The following is a 9960-nucleotide window of genomic DNA, read 5'->3' as shown; positions in this document are numbered from 1 at the left end:
ACCTCTCTCTCTCTCTCTATCTCTCTCTCTCTCTCTCTCTCTCTCTCTCTCTCTCTCTCTCTCTCTCTCTCTCTCTCTCTCTCTCTCTCTCTCTCTCTCTCTCTCTCTCTAACTTTGTGGTGCTTCTGAGTACTTATACACACACACACACACACACATGCCAGTCTAACCCTCTCTCTGATTACTGGTGCTCTTTAGCAAGGCACTTAACCTCTAATTGCTCCAGTTAGGCTCAGTGGCCAACAGATCACACTGTGGTTGTACTGGGCAGCTTCCAGGTGTGAGTGTTTTCTAAATTGATTTCCTGCCTACCAGGTGGCCATTTGACTTGGTTTTGATTACAGTGTGAAAATGTGCAACTTGCAGAGACCTGAAACTTACAGTAACTGACAATCCCTCGCAGTGAACATTTAATCCAGTTTAAATGTTGTGCCTGGTAATGCAGTTGTGAGTTTGAAAATGTATTATTTTGGTGCAGTGAAGGAAGCTCCTCATTTGGGACTTTAGGTTTGGCTGTAAAATGGTAAAGTTTTGAGTGGCAGAAAAAGAGGAATGCACATCATCCTTTTTATTTTTATTTTTTAGAAAACCTGTTCTTCATTCAGATTCATTTCCCATCAACGTAGTTTGTGAATACAATGCTTTTAGACAGCTGCCTCTTAAATTTTGGCAGTGGAGCATCCTTTATAATACACCACAAAGTTGGCGCCATCGGTTAACCCTGTTCTCTACTCCATCAACAAATGACAATATTGCAGCTTTAATATAAATAAATAAAGACTATAAGAAAAATCATTGTTTAATTGTGTTAAACATGAAAAACTAGCAGATGGTCTTTTAATAATCGAGCAGGATCTTTGCTAGTTTAATTTTCTCTACCGAGCCAATGGCAGTAATAATGACTAAAAAGAGCCTCGAAACTCGTCCTTTAAAGTTGTTACAGACAGCCGCTTTTCTTTCTTTCCCTCCAGAAGCTCAGTCTGTGGCCTCAGTCAGCCGCCATGACCAAGAGCTGACCAGCAGCTCGGCCGTGACCTCAGAGCAGACACTCAGAGCAGTGAACCCAGACAAATGTGGGCGAGGAACCTCAAAACCAGTCAACCTCCAACACACACACACACACACACACACACACACGCACACACACACACACACACACACACACACACACACACACACACACACACACGCGCGCACACACGTGCACACACACACACACTAACCCCACCAGTGGGCCTACTTGAAACCACTAGGAATGATGCTCACTCTCTCTCTCTCACACACACACACACACACACACACACACACACACACACACACACACACAGACACACACACACACACACACACACACACACACACACACACACACACACACACACACCACTCTATCCCCATCCCCATGCCAGTCACCCTCACCCCACCGCACCGCTGAATGCCCCTCCAACCCCCCAGCTCTTACTTTGCCATGGAGGCTGATTCCGCCCTCTGGATGAACCTTTCCCCCGGGACCCTGAGCTCAGAGGGGGCTGGATTAGAGGATGGATGTAGGAAGGGTGTGTGTGTGTGTGTGTGTGTGTGTGTGTGTGTGTGTGTGTGTGTGTGTGTGTGTGTGTGTGTGTGTGTGAGAGAGAGAGAGAGTGTGTGTGTGATACATAGATGTAATGCAGTAATATCACAGCTGTGCAGCTCTGAATTTGACACGTACCTGTATGCTTTAAAAAGTTTTTTTTTTAGATTTACTTAAATTTCTGCAAGTTGATTGAGTTCATGGAAATAGGTGGACCAAGTGTTGAAGGGACGATCAAAGCAACAATAACATTTCAGTTCTCACTCAACAGGAAAGTACAGTATGCTAATAGGCATGTATAACTGATTTTGCATTTTCATTTGTATTTTTTCTTTAATTTTTACTCAAATTATGAATAATGTTTGACTGAAGCATTTATGCGGTAAATACTGATAGACACTCAAACAACATTACCTCTACCTATATAATATGCATAACAAATTGGATAATAAAACCAAATCTGAAGTCTTGAAGAAATCTTAACCCCATTAGAATAGAAGTTCTATAAATCAGGATCCTTGTATCTGAATGAAAATGGACCTCTGGTTGTCAGCTGTAGGAAAAGATGAGAGTTAGATTGAGTGAATCTGAGAGTTAGATTCAAAATTAGACCCTCCTTGAATTGTATCTTACATATAAAATTATATATTTGGAAAATGTTAATATCATAGATTGTGAGAAGTTCAGTTTCTTGAAATAAAAGAGCAAATGGGGAGCAAAGATTTGAGTGGGTTGCTGAAATGATGGAGGCTTGGCATGTTTCATTAGTGTAGAATCAGAAATTTGTATTATTGTATTAAGAATGCAAGTTAATTTATTTTCCATTAATTTAATTGACATCTCAAAACTGTAAATAAAATCAGCTTGACATTTGCACATTTTCTGAATTAAAATGAAAGTTAATAAGTAGTAGTTGTTTGTCTTTTTGGATACAGTTTATGGAAAACATTTGTTTGCCAAACATTTAGCTCAAGTCATCAACACTTCATAACTCCACCTCAACATCAAACCACACGAACACACACCTGCACCACCGATCTCTACTGAACCACAGGGGCTCCTCCCTGGACCACCGCTTCATGCACCTGTTCACAGCTCTGTCCATGCCTGCCCTCCTTCCCCCTGCAGCATTCATCCAAACACACATACACACTTACACACACACTCACATCTTTGAAACCCTGAGAGATAGAACCCTGTAAAAAGCTTCAATATTTAGGTTTCCAGAGACTTCCTCACATTTGATGTCAGTATATTGTGCAGCAGCAAAAGTTCACCTGGTGACAAATGAGAGAGTGACTCACAGCGATGAGCATGAAGTCAGTTCATTCCCAACATAAAATACGACCTCGTCTCCCTCCCTGCCAAAGCTGCGTGCAAGTATTAGCTCAGACAAGCTGCAGCGCCAAGGCTTTCTCTAACCCCTTGATTTTCTGCCTGGAGGTGTCGGGACTTGTTGGAGAGATGTAACACGGTTTAGGAAGGTTCCCTCCTCAGTCCCAACATGCAGCGCAACGTTTAGCTCTCATCGAATACATTTTGATGAAAGATACGGGGGGATAATACACATTGCAGGTTTTATTAGCGCTCAGATATGTGATGAAATAACAATAGGATCATTTACTGGATTAATGAATCATGTTTCCATACAGTAGGTCTTAAACTGGGGGCGGACGCAGATGCAGAGATAGAGCACTTTATTAATCCCAGTGGGAAATTGTAGTGCTACTGCAGCGACGTGAAACTTGAATCATAAAACACATTTTTAAAAACATACACAAAGTGCTATAAGCAAAAGAACAAATAAAACACAAATAACTAAAATATTAATTCAACTACAATTAAAAACTTGGTCCAGTTCAAACTAACTTATAAATATAATCAAGAAAAGAAAAAGTCAGACAATAAAAAGATGCTACCAAATGCAGCTTTTATAGAGATTTGCAGATATGTTAATCATTTTTTCACTCTAATTTTGATTGATTTAAAAAAAAAAAAAATCCATATTATTATATACAATAAAATAAAAATGCACTAGTATGTTGCACTTGTATCGTGCTTGTATTTTTAATTTTTGTAAACTTTAGAGTTAGCAATGCTTTGAGTTGAATAATATACAGTATGTAAAGTTAATTGAAGCTGCAAGATTCTGCTTTGCACATTGGACTCCCCAAAAGTCAGGAGCAGATAATTAAAAGAACTGCAAACTGCACAAGGAAAATGTAAGTTTTATGTTTTGTGCATAGAAATTTAGATTAAAAACTTAAAAGGAGTTCATCTACATTTCTAACTATTCAGGAACTTTTCTAAAAGGAGCCGATAAAGTATGTTAATGTTGAATTGTTACTGTTAATTGCTGTTGTAGTTGTAGCTGAAGGGGGTCCAGTTTTCTAACAGGTGCTCCATTGTTTTGGGACGAGGCAGAAAGTCATATTTTTGCCAAAGCACGATGGCTGAACCAAAGGTGTTACAGTTTGTTTTGTTGTTTCCTAGGGGGCAATGAGAGCGAGTTCACCTCTCCTTGATCTCCCCCTCTGTTTACTTCCCCCCCTGCCACCCTAGCCTACCCCGTCGTCCCTCTGTGAGCCAGGCCGTGGGCGTACGGGGCTCCGAGGTCCATGCAATAACAATAGCTGGACTGTGCTGTCCTGAGTCCCAGTCCCACACAATGACCATGTCCATGTCGATTAGTGTGGGGTGGTGGCGGAGCCTGTCCGGCCGGGTCTAATAGCTTATTACGCAGTGTAAAGTGACAGTGTGATCTGGAGATCTGCCAGCAAAACAGGCCCAATTAAAGGAGAAAAGAGAGGTGGAGGGAGTGTGTGTGGAGGGGGGGTGGGGGTGGGGGGAGTATTGGGGAGGGGGTAAGGATGAGGGCAGCGATGTGCATTCCTCTGAGCTTTGGTCTAATTCGCCCATGATGGGTTCCCTGGGGACTGACACCCTCCTTCGTCAAAAATATTTGAGTATCCTTCTGCTCTGTTGTTCCAAAACACACATTTGAAACAAACCCCAAACACACTCACAGGCTACGTTACCACTGCACAGTTATGGGTAAACAGCGCTGTTTACTTGTTGATACAGTGGGAGAAATGGGACACAGAGAACATGGAAGTATAATATTCTTATCTTCACTAATACAGTACAGTACAGTACAACGCAGCGTTTACCACGTACAGTTTAGCTGGGTGGTTAATGACGTTTAAGTTTAAGCTGATGCTCTTACACAGAGAGGCTTATGCTGAGTAATGAAGTAGAATTAGCTTAAAGAAGCATTCTGCTGCTTTTTTGGTTCATTTTAGTCTATTCACAAACCACATTCTGCTGATTTTCTCACCATCGAGGGAGCCATTGATTTTTTTTGCACCAATGCATATATTCTATGATTTACACATATATTTACCACATATACAAACACACATTCAACACTCATTTTCATGACTTTTTTCTGTTTTTCCCAACACTGTGACACGCCGCTCTAATAAATAGTCCTGAAGCAAATGCATGATGTGATTACTGATCATCAGACAGATCCCAACACATCTTTTTCTGATGATCAATTTAGTTACAAGACAACTGTCTAAACAGTTGCCTTGTTAAATGTGTTTATATTTGATGTATGATTGATGTATTATATCAACTTTTTAGTCCCTGAGGGTTTGTGTAATATTTCATTAAAGTGCACATAGTTGATTTGACGTTAACAGAGGCGGTGTGTTTCAGGTGAGGCGGCGAGACTTTGTTATTGTACGTTGCAAGAAATAATAAAGAAAGAGGAATATAAATCCTTTTTTTAACATCAGCGATCAGCCTGATTGTAGATGGTTCTCACATTACAGTTTAACCAAGAGCTCGGTTCTGCTCAATGTTTCTTCCCATTAAAAGGGGAGTTTTTCTTGCTGCTGTTGCCAAATGTTTGCTCATAGGAGAACGTTAGGTCTCTGTACGGTCTAGACCTGCTTATTGTGAAAAGTGCCCTGAGATAATGTCTGTTGCTATATAAATAAAATTGACTTGACTTCATTGGATTCATATTATTTCAAATAAGCTATTATTTGACTTGATTGAGGTCAAATCAACTATTGATCTGAACATTGCAAGCCAGAATTAACTTATATTATTTTTTGGAAGGATGCAGATGCAAACATGCAGATGCCACCTCAACAGAGATGATGAGAGAGGGTCAAAAGAAGAAGCAGTGTATTCAAAATGACCCTACGGTTCAGTGCAGAGGCTTTAATTTGCAGAAGTGATTTGGCAAGTTTCTAGGGAAGTTTTGGTACACAAGGAATTGACAACAGCACCCATTGTCCAAAAAGAATCAAACTATAAACTATTTTATAGCCATCTTTGTCTACAAAGAGTTTGGCTTTAATACTTAAATTACACATTTCGGATGCAGTATCACTTTAGGATTCTTGTGATTATTGATTGTGACTTGAAGAGCTCTTTGTGTTTAGACACCTGTCTACTTTATTGAACTACCCCGCCCCCTTTCTCTCAGGTATAGGCCTTGTATCTCTTGATATATTGTTGGCTCTCTCTTTCTGAATCAAAAGCTTAAAACTCGAGAATTTGGGCTGTCTTTGATTTCTTTTTTTACTGTTTGTAACTTTTAAAAATAACTCACAAACCTTCTATATTACTTTGTACAGTCAACAACAATAAAGAAACTGTAAAACCAGCTACCCAAAGATTTACCGCAGCTTTGCAACACTTCATCAAGTCATCACATACTTTAACAGTGGAGACACAATACTTCCCCATTGGTGGATAAACCGGAATAAAGCTATTGTAACAAAGTGTTACCAGGATTTTTCTCATTGGGATGTGGAGTCTGTCAGTTCGATGTTTAAGCCCCGGGAGGAAGAACAACAGAAGGGGTTAATGTAATCCATTTCATTGGTGGGGGCCTCTAATAACTGGTCTCTCCCTGCGTCTCCATTGGCCCGCGGAGTTTCCATTGTGCTGGCCGGTGCAGGTGTGGGACATGCTTTGTTGATCATAATCCCCCAGGCAAGGGGAGAGGCTTTGAGTGTGTTTGACGTACCCCACCGGCAGGCCCTTTGCTCCTCGGCCGCCGAGCAGCCACCGTCTCCAGCCGCCGCTCATGGGATCCGACAGGCGGAAAAATAATGAATAACACCTCAACCCAGAGCTGACCTGGCTCCAATTCACCAGCTCCACACGAGGGGTAAACGAACCACTTAATTGAGCCTTCCAGGATCAAATCATACTCAGGACCCCCCCAAGCCACCCTCGCGATCAACCCACCCCCTCCCAGCCTCTTTCCCGGACACAACCCATCAAGATGTTTTCCTACAACCCCCCCCTCAACTCATTCTTCCACTTATGCACTGTCTTCTGTCTTCTTCTGTTTTAAGTTTATGTAGACCATATAACAGAAGGATGGTCACTCACAGGCAGGTAAAATTGAACAATAGAGCCACGTAAACTCTTCATGAAACACTCTTTTCATCACAAATATCAGATGAATAAATTGACATATTGTTTTGTTTTCAACACTTAAAGAATAAAGGAAAGGTACACTAGCGTCATACTAAAGAAGCTTGTATTAATACTGCCGACTGACACTAGGAGCTCAGTAACTGTTCTGGTTTTTTGAGGCCACTTCACAAAGTAAAGCCGCACCGGTCAAGAGAATCCCAGTCCTCCCAGGTGAGACACCACAATGTCAGTCGAGGTCACTTGTCCACCAAGAGAAGGTGACAAATCAAAACTTCACAACAGTGGGCCAAAAAAGCAGTGTGAGAAAGCTGGACTCGCTAACGTACCCACCGTGTCATTCTTTTGGTGAAAAAAAAAAAAAACATCGCCGACTGGCCGAGTTGGTGATTCTGAGTGTGGTGTTTGCAAATTAGAGCCAACAAGCAATTAGATTGTTACCCCAGTTTGAACCACGTAAAAAATGAAGTTTCCTGTTTCACCTTAAGGTCAGATTGGTAGTGTTTACAAAGGTTTGGTTAAATTCAAGTTCTGGTCACTTCAAGTAAGAATTTTAAGTCCTACTCCTTAAATGTTTGACTTTCACTGTGCAGAGTGATGTGCTGTATGTGTAGAGTCTGAAATTTCATGCTTTCATATTCGTGGACTTTTTCAGTTGAGTTGATTTTTTTTATGTAGCCATTTATTACAAATCACAATCTGTACAGTCTGTACCTCGATTTGAACAAGGACCCCCCCCCCAACCCCAAAAACACCCTTTAATGGGGAAAAAATGAAACAAAACCTTAAGAAGAGCAACGATGGAGGGAACCCTCTCAGTCCAGCAGTGAAACTTTTGAAAAGGAACATATTTTGCATTATAGGAAAATCATGGAGGGGATCTTTAGCTACAACTCAGATAACCATTGAAGACAATTTGTTGTGTATCTTCCATAACCCGGTTTAAAATCTGGTTTGTTCTTATTTGACTAATGTCCGCGTCCTCACATGAGCCACCAGCTTGACACAAATATCACTGTCCTCATTTAACATCACAGCTAGAGTTCCTTCATGAAGTTGACCTCCTTCTCGTCAAATATGCTGACAAGACCGAACAGTTGCTTTCTGTGCTCCCTCTAAGATGTTTCTCATTAGCGAGGCGTCACCTCTTCCCCGTCCATTATCACAGGAACAATTTGGGTCAGGGATCCTGTGGGGTCATTTCAGGACATGAATCTTTACAGTCACCCCTCAAAATAGCACCTAAGTCCGACGTTCAACCTGCTTCCCAGCCGGACCAACAATGGTGCTTTTCAAATGTCACCCAAAAGGGCCGTGCGGGTGCCAAATTAGGACAGGATGCCCGATTTTCCAGGCACAAACGAAGGTGATCAAACAGAGCCTGGGTCAGCGGATCCACTCTAATTGTGAAGTTCACACTTGGCATTAGGGGTCCTCATTCAACGGACAATGGCGCAGACTGCCAGAGTGGAAAAGTTTTGGAACTGCTCGCGCTATGCATACAACCGAGTTTGACGTCTACATTCAGAATTGGGTCATCGAATTCTCCTTCAAGAGTCATGATAGCATCAGAGAGCCGACTCAGAAACTCACATTTAAGACTAACAGATGAGAGTTAACTGATTCATATTCTGAGTGCAAAATCACAACTGTATGAGTCTTTGGCTACGGAGTTTTGTTTACAAAGAGCTAAATTCACAAGCTTTAATTAGTGGGTCAAAGTATGATTAATTAAACACGGGCCACACAAGTGCATGACAGGAGGTGAAATACTTTCAACCATGGTTTATTATTAACATATGACAAGTTAGGTCTTTACTATTAAACTAAAATATGATATTGTCTGAGATAAAAGTGAATAGAGTTAATTTGCACATTTGTATCGGCAACTGCATTCATTCCCTAACTTTAAAACTTTTTAAAATTCACTGAAAGCAGAAAGAGACACAAACTGCATTATCTGAGATGATGGGAAAGTACAATCATCTCAATTTCACTACATAAAGCTTAAGTACCTTGAACACATGCATGGTGTGATTTATAAGCAGCAAAAGCTAAATAAATGATCAAATCATTGTTCCTAATCTGCACACTGGGTGGCAAATATTTGCTGAGGGAATTTCTTGATGCTTCATTTCTTAGTAGGAACAAAGCAAGATGGCCTCCTCTCAATTTGGGGCAAACACTGCCGCAGAATGGAGACAAAAGAGATGCTTAAACCCCGTCGGTCTAAGGGGGATATCTTCACCTCTCTTCAGAGAGTCCCTAATTGATACATGGGGTTTGGCATGAAGGACTGAGGACAATGGCTCTATTGTTTCACTGTTTTCTGAATCAAGACGTCTGTCAACCTTTGCAGGGCGTTTGGCTCGCCTCCAAACTTGAACTTTCTTGATTTTGCCGAAGCCTCTCTCGTGTCTGTCTGTGGCGCTGGAGGACATGATGGAGGACGTCAGCTGTAATGTGACAGAATGCAGCTTTCATTCAGGATTGATGAATGCACATTTTAAAGTTAAAACGTTTTTAATTGTTTACCGTTTTAGTGTAATCTGTTGAGGTTTTTCTTTCATTCAAAAATAATGTTTGAATTGGAGAAAGATGTGTCTCCTTTAAATGTGCAGGAAAGCCTAATTGGTAAATAGAATGTGAATAAAAAAGCCAGATACTGTGTAATGAAGGGAAAATAATTAATATATATTCATTATTTCATTCTTATCTGAAACTTTATTTACCATACTAAATGACTCCTTGGCAATGCAAGCAATTAATTGGAATTAATTAATTGGAAATGGACCAGTTGGTGCTGCTTCCCCACAAATAGTACTAAACTACATGAACCATAAAATGAAGCATTACTGTAAAAAAAAAGATTCTCGTTAGAATATTATTATATTTCTTCATGTATTATAACTTCTACTTTGACC

The sequence above is a fragment of the Scomber scombrus genome, chromosome 19 (genome assembly GCF_963691925.1).
Source record: "Scomber scombrus chromosome 19, fScoSco1.1, whole genome shotgun sequence".
Classification (NCBI taxonomy): domain Eukaryota; kingdom Metazoa; phylum Chordata; class Actinopteri; order Scombriformes; family Scombridae; genus Scomber; species Scomber scombrus.
Note: the sequence above shows the minus strand (reverse complement) of the source record.